Raw genomic sequence first — 17103 nt, 5'->3', positions numbered from 1 at the left:
ACTGCAAAGAATGTCACACATTTGGTCCAACATCGTTATAAAACAGATATTGCAAAACTTCGTAACAATTGGACAAATAGTGCACTTTGTTTGAAATGCCTACAACTGCGTTTGTCAAAAACATTTATTTTCAATTTAGTGTGAAATAGCTCAGTCCAGCTAATAGCAATTTGAGAAAAGCAGACAACCAACACAAAAACAATGCAATAAAGCTGCAATTCCAAGCTTAAATCTTGATGTGGAATTTCACGTCCAGTTATTGTACACTTTAAAAAGTCCTAGGGTCAGTTTGAATGAGACTTGCAGGGTATTAGTGAGTCATTGTTATGGAGAACATTTCCTGGAAGGTTTTGTGTCAGTGGAAAAATATTTAGTCATTTATAGCCTGATTTGCGATATATCACCTGCAGTTTGTTGCAGGTATAGCACCCATGGTGTTCAATGTGAATGAAAGTTTGTAGGGCGTATTTCAGGTATTTATGAGGACATATAGGGACATGCTTAATATATCGGTAATTAAGCTTGACTGTGACTAATACTGAAACTGTTGGTGGCAATTCGAAGCTATGGGGTAGGGGAGATTTCAAAAATATGTGTTTCAAAAAAATTGTAAATGCGTGGAATACATTTTCTGTTTTTTTTTTTTTTTTTTAATGGTCATTGAGGCTTTTTTGTAGAGCTAATTAAGCTGCACCTGTGTGAGAAATTTTCAAGTCATTCAGACTTGCTAATTACCGCGTCGCAGTTATCCCCAAGTTTCATGTTTTTAGCTCTTCAGCTACAGGAATTTGAGCTGGGCGCGCAGACTACAAATGATTATAATAACTAAAAGGAGACAAACATAGAGGGTTCTACTGATTCGCGGTTGAAATCCTAAAGATTGCTACACAATGCTGCTTCTGACACAATTTCAGGATAGTTATTAGGGCTAACATGATAAGGAAAAATGCGATGTCCCTAAAGTTGTTAATGTCGCGCTCATGAAATAACTTGTGATAAATAGATTTTAAAATTTAGCTACTCAGTTCTGCATGCATGCTGCGGTCACTAACTTGGTTGAAAAAGACAGGCAAAAAAAAAAAAATTCCTTGTTTAAAATTTTAAACAAGGATAAAAAAGTATAAGCCATTATGTGCTTGTTGAATCATATATTGTAATGTGATCAGATAATAGAGATGCACACTGAAAAATAACTAAGTAAACAAAGGTATTAAAATATGTTTTAAGGTTAATAAACGTTATTCTTAGTGCAGCAAATTCGTCCTTTCCACTAAACACTAAAAACACTTCCTTTGAATCCAGCAAACACCCCACACTAAAAAAAAACACTTTAACTCAGATGTCGTCTCAGGGAAGAAACAGCCGTAACATGGTTTCCTGTGGAATCACGGAAGAAGGGGAGAATTGGATTAATCTGGAAGGCCACTGGGAGTGGTTGCCGCGGCATCTAGGTTTAAAAGTGGCCGCATCCAGCAGTATGGAAGGCCGTCTGTGGCGCAGGAAGTGTGGATGAATAAGGTGGCAATCACTACAAGCTGAGGAGATTGGGTATCGTCAGAATTAAATTCCAAGAAACAGAATTTAGCGCAAAGCTGCAGCAAACTGTTGCAGTTAGGTGTGCAATCATAATCAGTGAGATGGAAAATAAAAGGGAAATTTTGAATGAATGAAAAAATAGTGGACAGGATAGGCACGGAGACGGCGTACAGAAAGAGGTGGAGGTGAGACTGCTGCTTAGGAGATCTGCCTACTGATAAAAGCCACCAATTGATAATCCATATTTATGATTGGGAGATTGCAGCATACACAGCCAACTCATCACAAATGCGTCACGAATGTGAGTAAAGGTCGCAAACCTTAAATAAGGTGGACCATGTTCATTGCCCCCTTGGGCTGCACTCATCTGATAAGATTCCGTAATCAAAAGCTTTAGAGACAGATGATGCGATTCAGGGTCGTGGTTGGGGTTAAGGTCGGGGTATGCTTGGAACAACCTGTAGGTACAATGTCCGTATGACCCGGGTAAAAGGGTACACCTACAAAGCAGGTTTAAAAATACTGCCATAATGCCACCTTTTACTCCTCACATGTGGCAAAATGGCTGCATGATGCGCTTGTTGGATTAACGGTTTCGGATATGAAGATGTAGGGTGGTGAATTGCTAGTGTGTGAAAAGAAAAAACCGCTGCCCGCTTATTCCCCTATTAATTAGTGGTAAACAAAAAACCTTTTTTTTTTTGCTATTAGGGCTTGCACAATAACTTGTTTTTTATGCGTCATCCGCGATACCAACTTGTGCAATATCCATATCGCAAAAGACTGCACATATCATATCGAAGACACTCTGAGATTTATTTTTGATAGTTGAAAAGAGCATCAGCAGAAAAAGTACTTTAAAATGTAATTATTCATTATTATTCAATGACCCTTTGTGTTTCCGTCAATTTGTTCAACAAATGGGGGGAATGTGGAAAATTATAATTTTTTGAAGGTGCAACAAGCATTTGTTGTTATTTAGCAGAAAACTGAAAGCTGGTAGAATGCCATATTGAGTACACTGTTATCTCTGTTTTTATTTATAGCGCAAGGAAATCAGTTATCACAATATTCACAAGGTTATTGCAGATCACCTGTTTCTCATAATTGTGACAGCCAACTTACTATGAAGGCCCATGTCTATAATCTTACAAACATAATTCTTATAAGGCCTTATGATCAGCTTGTAGCACTCAGTGACGTGCGGTGATGTCAGTAAGAGGTAAGCACTGAGTTATGAAAGCCAGATTAACTAATTATTGTTTAGCTAATAATTCAAAACGTACTCACAGCGCTGCACACACGTTCGGTGATAGCAAGGACATTCAATTAATCTATCAATCAAAAACAATCTAATGTAATTATATAAACACGTTACAGCAACCAGCAGCTGGTGCTTAACAGAATGAGTATAATGAAACATCCAATAGAAAGATGTGAACATAGCGAACAGTAAAATCAGAAAGGTCTCAAAGAAACAAAAAAGAATGAAACTGTCCCACCAAAGCTACGGATAAAAGCCTGATTCAAAGATATGTCTTGAGTTTAGACCTAAAAAGCGCCACATCTGTAAACAATGCGAATACGGGGGGTAATTGTTCCAGAGTCTCGGGGGGACCAAACGGACAAAGCCGACACCCCACCACCGTGTATACACTGGACCTTTAGGACATTCTTAAAACAGCTGATTGAAGACCGCAAGGACAGTGTGTTCCCGCAAAGTTAAGATTTCAGGCAAATACTCTGGGTGACATATTTTCTCCGCTCACTCACTCCTCACTCACTCACTCACTCTCCTAACACACCACACACACAACACACACCAACGTTAATGTCCAGGCATCAGGAATGCAAGTTATGAAACCAATCTTGTTGCTAATTATTGCACAGCGGCAATTAGGTTTGTCAGCTCCCAGCAGCAACAATGAAACACACAATGCTCAAGACTAGAAGGCTGATGGCTAGCAGCATTAGGTCCAATAAACTAAACCCAGAATAGTTTCCGACTCACCAATCGGTAGATTTTACATAAAACTCCATACGACGCTTCTCTGAAGGGTCGATCCAGCGTTGTAAAAATCGTCTTACGGCAGCTTTAGTTTGCAGAGTCTCTGACTCGGCGAGGGCTGAAGACGGTTCCGAATGGACGTTTGATCCGTTTGCAGGGTGAAAAGGTGCGAAGCTGTGAGTTGCGGTATATATGAGCTGACGGTTTTTCTGCTGGTTAAAGGCTGCTGGGCAGGTTGTTAAGATCAGGACCCCGTAGCGGTCCCGCCGCTCCACTGTTCGCACGCCACATAGCCACAGCTTGTTCTTCCAACCAGTCCCCAGTTTGAAACGATGCAAAAGTAGTTGTCCCTTTTGCTGCAGAAGTCCATTAAGGCTGGACGTAGACTGCCATCTTGCTATTGTTCTTTTTTTTTGGAATTAAAATCGAGTTTTGACAATTCCTCACCGCTGTGATATTGGCGGATACCGCTGCTGTCATTTTGACTTTGAATTCGCGGGGATGCGCTTACAACGAGCGGTGTGACTCCCCCGCCCCCAACCCCCGCACCCCTCCCCCCCCCACAAAGGGACAAGTTAAATATCGATTCTAATTGGTCATGTTTGATATCTAACGAGACGATTACTGGCAATAACACATGTTAACGTAAAGGCAACGGTCAGAGTTGTGCCTTTGACGTCATGTATAGATACAGGTCGAAGTGCGCATGACGCAACATTGGCTAATCGCTTGAATGGACAGTAAAGGCACTGCCTTATTTGCCTTTTTTTCGTATTGGATTATGCGTAACTGTACATTTAGTCATTGTACCGTCTAAATATTGAAACAACCACATATAAATCACAAGAATAAACAGTACAAATACAAATACAAGTTAAATGACATTGATTTATAAACATTTTTATGCTTGAAATTTGGCAAGGAGGGCACTGCCTACCCTGCACTACCTACTGCACGTCATGGTAGCAATGTTTACTTATAGGCTAAGCGGACATTGTTGTCTTAAAGTGAAAAATATAAGATATATATACACAAAAGTATAAAAAAAAAAAATTATATATATTATATATCACAGTATAAATAATAGATATAGATATATATATATACACAAGTAATAAAATATATATTAAATCATAAAACCAAAACGTAAAATGCATTTAAACAGTTATAACAGAAATTGAGTTCAGTCAATTTGATAGGAACTTTTTGCTGAGAACATAAATGATTTTCTACTGTAGCTGTTCTATAAACAATCAACAGAAAATCGTACTGTACTGGAATACCATATTTTACTCCATGGACCAACTTCAAATGGACATGTACAGGTTTACTATTGGTGATATTTCCCCCCACTTTACTCTCTAACACAATATCTCCTACATTATTGTCAAAAGGCCAAATGTATTATTATATTCTTAACTATGAGGGAATGTAATAAACTATGATTGTTGCAAAAAAATATTATTGAAATGAAGTATGCATAATTATGATTCTTAAATCTTATACACTGCTGTATTAGATTTAGAATATTGTTTATTATGCATATACAATGTTGTGAGTTGCTTAAACTATAACACAACAATACAATTATACGGCTATATCTGCTTATAATGCCTCATATGTTATACATGGATTACAACGTGTGTTACTTAATGTTTCTTTTCAATGTCTATTCCCTATATGTTTTTTTACCTTTTTGCTTTTGTTGCTAGTCAACAGTGTGGTTGCATTAATTGTTTTGCTTCTTAATGGATTTTTTTAATAACAACTGAAATACAGAAAGAACAAAACAGGTTCATTACTGAACCTTGTGTATTACATCTGTAAACAGTTCCAAAGCGTCAGCATGATGTACATATGTGCAGAAAAGGCAGTAGAGTCAAAACTGCCATTGTATCATCATCTGTTCACAGTATCACAATATGTTAAACATGACCGGAAAATTGCCATTATTGCACAATCATACAGTAGCACCACAATGAAACATAATTATGTTCAACGTAAGCGAGTTTCTATGTAAAAAAAAAAAAAAAGGTTTTTACAGTTTGCATGTTTCTTGTATAGTCATAATTTTTAACATTCCTTTATTGACTTTCTTGAGAAGCACGGATATTCTTGCAGAACTGCAAGAAGTTGTAAACGGGCACCTTTAGTCTTGTTACTTTTGTGAATAAATAGCAGCGAGAGTCACACAGTACTGAGAACCCTCTCCAAAACAATTACATGCTTGGTCTTCCCTTCTGTGACTTCATCATTTCCATAGGTAGGTTACCACAGGGAAATACCCTTGGCAAACCACAGTGTTGGAATGTGCGTATACATTTTTTTCAGTTTCAAGGTGACAAGGGTGATTTTTGGCTGCTAATAATTAATTGTAACCGCTTTAAGGTTTTGCTTGGGACTTTACCAAAGATGGCTGTGTGAAAGACAGGATGAAGAGTCACAGTACCCTATGTGTGACCTACAGGGGGAAGTAAACGTATGTTTGTCACTTGGATTGAGTGTCAGTTCAGAGTTGTGGGCTGGGGATCAATATATTTAACTAGATTATAATGTCTTTAGCAAAATGCCACTAGAAGTCATCATCATTTCTCTATTCACTGTTTGAACTCTAGGAATATTTTAAAGCAAAAAATGCCACAATATAAATTATGACCTTATCCATTGACATCCGTATCGCCAGAATATTCCCAGTACTATTAGCATGCATGGAAATGGAAACCTCAAGCCAAACCAAGAATTAAACACAGACCAGTAGCGTCAGAGATGATCTGTTTTGGAGAAGAAGACACGTTAGTTTGCTGCTTATTTTTGTCAGTTTCGATAGCTATTTGAGAACACTTGAGGAGGCGGGGTTTACACTGAGGTGGAACAAGTACTACTATAGGCCTTAGAAACCCTGGCTCACTCAGGTTAAATGCAGGTTTTACAAAAATATAAAACAATAGATAGAATTTTAGCCAAGTGCCTAAAGGGAGACTCGTTAGTAGCCATTACTTGGGACACCTTCAACAAACAGTCCTAATCCATCAGAGCAGAAAGCTGCAAGTAGTCATTCTCTGCGCTACAAAATAGTAGTGATTGTCAAATCCCCCCCCCCCTTTTATGTTCTCAGTCACTAAGGGGAAAAAGTATGATATATATTAGATTAAGCTGCATTAATACAAGCCCCTCTACCTCTGACGAATTATGTCAGAGTTAAACCTCATACTCTCACTGGGACACATCACCTACAGTTTGTTTCTGCATTATCCTCTTTTTGCTCCTTTCTTTCTCGCCCAGGAAATATGGTGTCAAATGTTCCTATCTCATTGTCAGGAGCTAATGGCACATGGTGTCATGGTATATACACCCCTAATATGTGATTTTTAAAACAAAAAACAAGGTATTCATTTGTCCACGTAAGCCCTGTTAACGGCACCGTGTTTGAGCTAACAAATTAGGCAACACAATTATGTACATTACAGCTTTAAATCTACAGGCAAACTTTAAAATTCCACAAGCCTATTGTCCCACATGTTGCTGAGATATAAAAGCAGGTCTCATGTACAGAGCCCAGTATAACGCCACACCGGTAATTTGAAGCTGTTGGAGTAGCAGATAGACAATATTGTCCTCTCTGCCATACTCGCTAATCACCAAAACCCCATTCTTCACTGCGCGCCGTCTGTGCTGCATTCCGGTTTTGTTCCGTCCTCCACCACGCCATACCACACCAAGAGCGTCTCAGAAGCGGAGCTCTTGCCGCCCCGACTCACAGATTTTAATTGTCTCTACAAGTATCAAGGGACTTTTCTGGCCTGGCGTTGTGCCTAAAAAGAGGACTATTATGTTCTTTAAGATGAAATTGTGTTGTCCCATAAGGTTTTTTGTAAACCGGAGCGTATCTATAGTTGGGGGTGTCTTTTGGTAAATGACGGATAGTCTCGACGTTTTTCCTTCCGGCGGCTTCCCAATGGCCAGTGGCTCGCGTGAAATAGACTGCCCGTGATCTTTACGTGCGGCGGGGAGAACATGACTTGAATTGGGCACGAGTTGCACCGGGGGTTGCAGCGCTTTCTGGAACTGCACAGCGCAGGACCGCCTTTGTGGCAAATAGGGGTAGAAACATCAATGAACACTTGGCATTCCTGTTCCTGCCGCTGCGGGCCATGCCACCCTTCTCTAAACGTTCGCACCACAGCAAGAGTTCTTCATGCTGGTTAGTAAGGAAATTGTTAGAATCAACTGGGAGTTCTTCCTCAATAAGAGGACTTCCACTTCACCTTTTTGCTTGTATGTCCAGTCGACTTGGCTGTGCTCCGCAATCTGGAGACAAAGCCTCTAAACCCTGACCTAAAACCAAATAGCAGGTACCTTGGAGAGATACCAGTATTGCAGGAAATACACCTCATAAATTGCATGGCCAACATCCCACACAATACCACTGCACAAAAAGAGTTAACAATTGAGTGCATGGCAAAAAATCTGGTGAAACTATGACAATTGTGATGCATGTCTAGAAATGTACTTTTTGAAAAACACTAATTGTTTTAGGGCTTTCCACACGAAACCTGAACGTCAACTTTTTTTCTTCATATTGAATAGACAAAGAAAGTCTAGTAAAGTGGTGTCCTTTGTACTTGTTTTAAATATTGGATCCACTCTATCCCCGAACAGAAAGTGTGTGTTTGGTTGCGATGGTTACCAAAGCACTGGTCATACAAAGCTATCCTAATTTGAGATGTTTACCTGAAGAAAAGGTGACTTAGGCTCTGCGGTGTCAAGTAACCATGCAGTTTCAGTTGTGCCTTTATGAAGCAGCCATATATTGATTATATTAGCTGCCTTCATGCCCATAACAACAGCAGTACCGGTATCAGCTGTGGTTTCTGGGATACAGTAGCCCTCTTCTACAAAGAAATAAAAATAAAAACAGGGTAATAAACAGAATCTTGATGTCCATTATAGCCTCCAAGGAATGATCTCACACAATGCTGTCTGTACAAAATCTTTTTTACAGTAAACAATGTCATTGCGTTGAGAAAGACAGGGGATGGTAGAATGTCTGTCAGTCTTGCGTGTGATGTATCATCTGCCCTGTTTATTAATGTCTGCTGCTTTTAAAAATCTCTGCACCTCGATTCATATCTTTATATCTAATATGCAAATAGATTTGAACTTGAAATAAAGGTGCTGTCACAGTGTTGTCTACCAGACATTGTTTCGGCAAGGTATGACAAAATATTATGTAGGGGCTGTGGCCCTGGTGCTTACATGTGTGAAGATAATCATCGACAGTGCTCTAAATGCTGTCAGTGCTGCTGCATCTGTTTGAGTATATCACACACTCTAACATGTGGTCACCAAGCCTATAGTCCCAATGAGGAATGTTGGGTGTGATGCTGTTATGTATCCATAAAACTGTATGCTGGAAGGGTGGTGTTTTGGTTTTGCCAGCAGGCACCGTAGGCCATAATCTGTAATGCAGTTGACTGTTATTGTGGGAGCTGCAGCAGAGTGTTAAAATTACAGAGCTGTTGACAGTGTCAGGAGAAGACACACCCATTGAATGTCATAGTTTTCTCTGAGATATTAAGTTTTTTTTTTTTTTTTGTTTTTTAAACTCCCCAGGGATCATTAAAATAGGCTGCATAGACTGTGGCCCCAAACAAATACTGGTACTTTGAAGTGTCCTTCACCCCCTATTAACCCAACTGCTTATTCACACCGAAAAGTGGATTCAGACCTTGCCCAAAGAATGGACTGCCCTCCTGTTGGGACAAACCTGTTCACATTTTACTGGATTTTGTTTCTGAAAAGTGTATTAAACTTAGGGGCTGCTCCAGATCAGTGTGAGACCAAGATTGAGCCAGCTACACTTTCTGCTTTCTCCCCTATCAATCCTATGGGTATTGCTCCACAATTGACACCCCGAGGCCGCACGACAGGTTCTAAACACACAAGATTTAACCCACCACTAGACAAGACTGCGAAACAACCTCTCAGGGATCATCAGAGGTATATAACAACCTCTCCCAGAGTCAAAAGGAGCCAACATGGCACTGTTATCACATATATTTTGGGCGTATATATCGAGGTAGAGGAACAACTCTGGAGGGAATAATGATTCAAGAACATGGTTCATGGCAGGGTGCAGAAAGACGTGAAAAGAAAATGGAAAGCCTTCGAAAAAAAGACTGGGACCTTCTGTAAATACGGTCTCTAGGTAGTGTCAGCCAATATATACAGCTGTATTTGTGACATCCTCCTTTAAGGTGCCTTTTTCTCTGTCATAAGGATGCATTATGCCACAGGTGCTCGCTTTTTTGCTGATCTTTCTCTGAGACATTGTACTACTCCACCGAAGCGATTTTCCTGTTCCTTTTATGTGGTTAACAACTCAAACAGAGTCGCATACAGGAGCTTCAAGCAGTAAAAAGGCCACAGAATGAGAAAAAAGGACTAAACAAAACCTGAGCTAGTAGTTACGCAATTAGTAGTTACAGAAGTGTTGTGTTCAACATGATTTAAGGACAACAATGATACCTATTTCCCTCAGATACTTCTCCGCTACATAGTCACAACCACAATCCGTATCAATATTAGTTAGCATCGGCCTTCTACATTGGAAAGGTGTGTAATCTGAAGCAGTCCTCTCTATGTCTCTCATAATGCATCTCTGTCCTTATTTATGCACTAATTTATTTTGATGCACGGCCCCAGCTGTAGTTTGGCATACCTTTTAGTCAATAAAAACCCAACATTTAAGCTATTGATAGAGCATGAGCCCTGTCAGCAGGCATGGAATGTCTGCTTTTTTTGTAATGGGCTTCGGTGGTACAAACGTTATCACCGAGATGGGGTGTTTATCCAGGAGATGTGAGGCAAGGATATCCGCTTGACAGGTTTAATGTACACTTCGAGATATACAGATGCACAGCACTGTTGTATACGCTATTTAAGCAGTGTACTAGTGGATTCTAAAGTAGAGGGAAGCAAATATAATGTTACTAACATAAACAAACGATGGGACCAACAAACTCTATTTAATGTAAGAAAAACAGTGCTAACGGACCTATACTTAAACTCAATGAGGATGTTCTACAGACTACACATACAACTCTGATCAAAGGCTGCCAGTCAATAAAACTCGTACTAAATTGCTACATAACAATCGTAATACTAAATTAGTTCATGATTCTGCGTGGCTTGAAGTTTAGGACTGGGCATGATGTGGTGCGTCCTCTCATTAAGAATAGCAGGGCCTTTTGTGGTGTAGTGTGTGGTAGAGCAAGTGAGAGCGTGCGATTAGTCCATGCTGAGTGCGACTCTAGAGTCAATAGAGGTGGGCAACTATACTCAATGTGTTATCAGAATGCGATATATGAGACTAGAATCGTCACAATATGGTAGCGTTGTCTTGTCCTGTGTTAAAAGCCTGGTGCAATACAGTAAGGGATGTCATTTTTGACTTACCGGATGTGTTCTAAGTCCTTAAATCATATTCTGGAGAATATTATCCAAAAATCTCATTGTGTAACATAAACATTTGATTAAAGCATCAATAGTCGACCATACTATATTGTGCCATCTTGACATTAGGTATTGGTCAAGATATGCCATGTTGATTTCTTATACGCCCAGCCCTAGTCAAAGTGATTCCCTGTGCTTTGTGACCACGTTGGGAAATTGTATGCATAGAAGTTACACCCTTCCTTGATTTTGAGTTGTGTTTAGGGAGAAGGAGAACGTGGAAATGAGTAGGGGACATGCAACGCTACCACGCACACGGCTGAGTGCGGTGTTTATATTTTTAACTGTTGTCAACTGCTCTCTAACTTGTATGTTAAGCTTTGGCCTTGTGTGCTGAAATGCTATATATGCAATATGCAAAAACGGGTCAGCTTCGCAGGTGGGCCAGAGCACAAATCATCTATGTGCAATGCTAGACGTGGAGCACAGGGAGAAATGCAGATGAGGAAGCCTACATGTTTTAACTGCTGTTATGTCCATGTGACACAGGCAATTAACCTATATCCAAATTGAGTACACCCCAAAGAAATCTTGCAAGACTTTGGCACAGATGAAGCAATTAATTTTAAGTTCTTCGATAATTAAAGGTTTTATCTTTGTGATTTATAAGTTTCCACCTTCTCTTGGTAAGGGCAGGGGACTGATTAGTTTCTCATAAATCTATAGCGTTGTAATGCGTTTAAAAATTCTCAAAGACATAGAGACGTGAAAGATGTAAGCTGCATATAACAAGTATTAACAAATTCTTGTCGTGTATTTTCGAGTACATTTCGAGATCTGCGTAAATCAGTGTCCATTGCAAGATGGAAAGATATGATGATCACTGACTCCTCGGCCTGAGAAAGAAACGAGTAAGCAGTGGTGGTCTACGGGTAGTTATAGGGCAGTGTTAACGCAAATCAACAGGTAAAAAAAATACCTTAAAAAATAATAATAAATACCATTGTACCATGTAGGGTGTAATGCAACAAGAAACTCACAAAGCACATTATTGGTATACCTGGTGGTTTTAATCATATCTTAAGCTTGAACAGTCCAGCCTTTTTTAATGGAATACAATCCACGTGATTCTTTTTAAAGATCTAGTTTTAAGGGTAAAACATATTTCACTCATGCACGTGGTGTTGGACACTAGACAGCTGAAAGCCTCAAGCATAAAGACAAACACAACAAGCCACTCTAGAACAGCCTTTCATCCCCGGTGAACAAGTTAAACAAGTACAGGGGGAATTCAGATCTAGGGTTTGTATTGACATACTCTGCTGAGAACTATAGTCTAACACTATCAAAGCAATGCAAACTTCCATCACAAGTACAGTACCCCTTGTCTCAGCTGACATGCTCTTGCCACAGATGTGAACATCGGGGAGTTCAGGAACTAGTCCACAATCTCTCCTCATCTCGTTTTGGAAGAAATCTCACAGTTGCACAGTGAAATTTACCTGTCATAAATGTTTGTTGGGATTTGCAGTTCTCTTGCTTTTAGAGGTGGCTACAGGTGTCTCTGGTTTCCTCCCACTCTGAATTACTTACGTTAGGTGATTTGCACACAGGCAGTTGAGGGCAGTGTTTGTCTGATGCCCTGTAAGCTGTGCTAAACCGAGTCCTTCACAAGCTACTAGATCGGACTTTTAAAAAAAAAAAACCGTGAAACAAAAATGTGTGTGGCAAGTCTAGAAATGTTTGATGAATATGATGTTATGATCAATACAAAGTGTTTCTTTAAAAAAAACAATGGATTTAAATATAACTGACTATTAATTTTGTAGAACCTGCAATGAAACCTTGTTCTAATTATAATTACTGTAGAGATTGTTTTTACATCTCTGCAACAAAAAGGATGATCTTGGTGTAATACCTAATTGAGCGCATAAAAATCAGGAGGTGTCACTCACCTTATATCCTGGTCAGAATCGACACCGTCTGCTAAATATTTGGCCAAATGAAAGACGAATCCTCCTCCTGGTCTGTGGTCACCATGCCACTGCAAACAGTGACTTGCCTTGTTGGACGACGCCCCAGATTGTGGAAAGACCGCCTATGTGCACTATTGCTTCTCTGTTGGCCCAGACTGACCTTGTTCATTGTGTATCTCTTGCCGCTCGCAGCTGAGAAGGCCAGCACTTACAACATGACGGGGCTAACCGGCGACGGTTAGCTGTCTTATGCTAACTCGAATTTAAAATGACTCAAATATATTATCTCATATTTTTCACTTACTGCGCTTATATGTGTTGAAATTCCAACAGTTATATCCTATATCTAATGGAACAACAACCTGTTTGAGGACAGCTTTATGTACAATATGTGTATAGTTGTACTACTATATTATGTGCATTATTATTATGTACAAGTATGTATGTAGGTATATACTGTATATGTAATATCTTTATATGTATGTATATATGTTTATAACCTGTGTGTGTGTGTTGTGGGTGTATGTATGTACTATATATATGATATTATATATATATATATATATAATATATAGATATGATGACTCGCTGGAGGTTGCATTTGTCTTAGCTGTAATTTGGAACATCTGATATTATGTAGAAATCTAAGTCTGGGGCAGAAACTTAATGGCGCTATTACAATCTGTTTATTGATTTTTCTGATTTGTGCAATTAGCTATGCAATCTTTTTCTGTTTGTCAACAACAAATTATGTCCAGAAAGTTTAGGAGTAAACAGACAATACGGAGGAGTGCAAAAAAGGCGAAAGTTTAGGAGTCCCAATCTGTGATGATGAGTGAAAGCACTTCCAGACATGTTTGGTCCACTTTTGATGGGATATAGGGTCTGAATAACATAAGCATGCTTCCAGTCTGAGAAAAGCACCTGGTAAGCTCGAGGAAACACTCTCATAAGCCTTTTGTGTGCTGCCTGGATAAACAGGTAAAAGCCATTCACATGTACACGCTCCACAACACACGCATCAGATGCACAGCGAATAGCAAGTCCAGCTGAGGCATGAGAGGATTCTGCTACCAAGCCACGTACTCTGTAGAGAAGAGGCAGCGGCTCTCGATACTTGGAAACTTCCCCATCTCCTAGTCAAATTCCAATCCAAGCTTGTGGGAAGGAGGCATAGGCTCATTCCTAGTGAGGGGGATGCACACTGTGATCTCCACAACTATTGTTAGGTCCTTTTTATACAGTAGATAACTGACGAGAATAAAAGTTGATAAGGATATATTTAAGTTAATTTTAGCACACAATGCCCATCTTGCCACTGTCATATTAACATGACAGGACATGATGAATAATAATGACAGGCACATGAGAATAATAATGTAATAAGTGTAATTTGAAATCTATCTTTACAGTCTAAGTTGCCCCATCTTAATACACTATTATTAACAGTGTCAGTTAACTGCTACAGATTACATTTTTCACAGCTAGAAGAAAGCGTGTAAAAATTTAATCAGGGCCCTGCTACTTTTTGTGCTGGTAATATTTTTTACAATATTAGCAACAATTAAAAGCAACAATATTCTTAATAGGGATGGTAATTTGATAAAAAAAATTTTGTTTTGTACATTACTTAGTAATCTGTCAGGAGATTAACAATCAATTACGATTAATCGTTACATTGTTTTTTTATATTACATTCAATTATTTATTTTAAATTGCATAAAGTTAAAAGCCCTGTTTCTTTGTCAATAAGATCTTTTATTAGACTATTGTGCAGTTACCGGATGTCGTTAGCTAAACTTGAAGATGTTATGCTACAAGTAACGGAACTGCACCTGCAGCTGGGCGTTTTTTTAACGGAGACCCCGTTTGTTCCCAAAATAATAAATAACTAGAACTGCAAGCATTATGGACCTGGACCAAAGCCTCATCGCGCCAGTCGTCCAACGCGAGCGCATCGGCGAACAGGGGAGTCACAGCAGCGGAACGCAAAGGTAACGTGGGAGACCACGCAAGTGTAAGTGGAGAAGGCAAAGTTGTAACGTTATAAGTCAAAGAGGTGGATCCAAGTTATTGATTGTATTGATTAATATGACCATCTATTCATTAAACTAATTTTGTAATTGAGTATAGCAAGTTTATAATATGAAGTGTTGGAAATTGCGGCAAGATGCAAGAGACAATTTCTCACTTGAGCACACGAAAACGTGGTCGTTTAATTCAACAGGAAAAACCAAAGATACAGAATAAGGCCCTACGCTTAATGCCAACCATCATAACGTCCAACGTCATACGCCTTCACAACACTTTAAAGGGGCCGTGTTCCCGAATGTATTATAACTGGGGTGACTCAACAGGCACGGAACTTAATTGATTTAATGTTGTGTGGACCACACTTTCAACAAGGTGATCTATGTATGTTCACAGTCATAACACACGTGCCCCCCAGAATTCCACCTATCAGACAGAAGAATTAAACGTTCAATTGTAGGTGGGCGTAGTACCGCCCACAACGGCTGCGCCAGCCTGGTGGAGGCTCGGGGGGCCCAACACAGCTGCCCCTCGTCCAGTGACACGGTGTAGGGCTCCACATGCGCAGGCTCGGGAGCGAGGGCGGGATTTGGGGAGGAGGCGGACAGCCGATGGCCGACACCAGTCGTGGGGTTTGGCCAGGTCATAGGCTGGCATGTCAATGAGCAGGTTGAGCGGCAATGGAAAGTCCTCTCGTTTTCCCGCCCCTGTTCCACTACAACAATATTTGTCACCCAACTCACAAACTCGAAATGGGCTCGTAGGCGAGGCTAGCGGTACCCTGTGGGCTCCCTGGCAGACAAAAACATAGTCAGTCTCTGAAGCCGGCGCGGGATGTGTGACTGAGTGAAGTCCGGACAGGAAGTGGGACAGGCACAAAAAAGGCCTGCATTGTCCAGTAAAGTAGACCGTGGAGAGTGGCAGACCAGGACACGTGGCAGTAGGGACAAATATCCCTGGAACCTGCAGTCGGCTGTTCCATAAACCGCTCCGCTGAAGAGGTGGAGGTCCTCCGTTGCGCAAGTCCGGATGACCCAGACATCACCCATGGGGAGCCTTGTCAACTCCAGTTGTCGGTAGGTGGCCCGCAGCAGCCTTCATTGACCTCTGAAACGTTCACGAGTTCCGTATCCTCGGTGATATGCATGGCCGTGCGGTGGACTTCACTCCAAGGCTCCGTGCAACGGCATTCCACAAGCTCTGATGTGTAATTGGGACTCCCCGGTAGAGTGAAATGTACTGCTGGAGTGCCAAAACGGGCACCCAAGTGCCGATAATGCCGCGTGTCACTCTCAACAGTCTCACTGACGTCATGTACAGACTCAGCGCCACGGTGGTCCTGTCAAACATGGTAAAAAGGTATGTGATAACGTGTAGAGGGGGCAGTGGGAACACAACCAGATCAACGGACACATGGTCAAAAACTCTCCTCTGAACGGTAACCCTCTAACGGGGCGTTTAGTGTGACGGTTCACTTTGCCCGTTGGCAGTCAACACAGGTGTGGGCCCCAGTCACTAACGTCCGTCTTGAGCCGCCCAAAAAAACTTTGCGGCAACCATTTTTTGTGACGCTTGTCGAACCTGGGTGGGAGGAGACCATTAATGGCATCAACAAACGTTACTTCTCCATTCCCTGTGGGGGCGAGTGGCCGAGGACGGCCTGTGGAGACGTCACACAGGAGATGTTGGTGCCGGATCGCCAAAAAACCACTTCTCAACTTGTCAGCCCGTAGTCGAGGTCCAGGGTTCCACGTCCGGGTCTGTGGTTTGATCACCTTGCATGTGATTGTAATCCAAAACAGATGGACCTGCCCCTGCTACGGCCCGACAGGCAGTCCCGCCACGTGATTTTCGTACTCGCAACGTGCTGCAAGTCGTAGTAAACTCCGAAATGTAGGACAGCAGTACGTGCTGGCGGGCGGGACACACGGTCAGCTACTTGGACCTGGCAAAATCATGCGGCGGTGGCCTCACCCACTACGGACTTGCAGCACGTTGCCGGTAAGAACAATCACGTGGCGGACTGCCTGTCATGGGCCGTAGCAGGGGCAGTCCATCTTGGTTTGGATTACAATCACATGGCAATGGATCAGACCA

General features: G+C 41.0%; 1 long non-coding RNA gene across 1 annotated transcript in view; it reads left to right on the top strand.

The window, feature by feature from the left end:
- Positions 1-11167: 11167 nt before the first annotated feature.
- LOC116704394 (uncharacterized) overlaps positions 11168-17103 on the top strand; it is a 15636-nt gene continuing 9700 nt past the window's right edge. Inside the window, exon 1 of the long non-coding RNA XR_004335670.1 lies at positions 11168-11181. This is a non-coding gene — a long non-coding RNA (uncharacterized LOC116704394). The remainder of the gene's footprint in view (positions 11182-17103) is intronic.

The sequence above is a fragment of the Etheostoma spectabile genome, chromosome 16 (genome assembly GCF_008692095.1).
Source record: "Etheostoma spectabile isolate EspeVRDwgs_2016 chromosome 16, UIUC_Espe_1.0, whole genome shotgun sequence".
NCBI lineage: Eukaryota > Metazoa > Chordata > Actinopteri > Perciformes > Percidae > Etheostoma > Etheostoma spectabile.
This window is presented reverse-complemented; position numbering and strand designations above follow the sequence as displayed.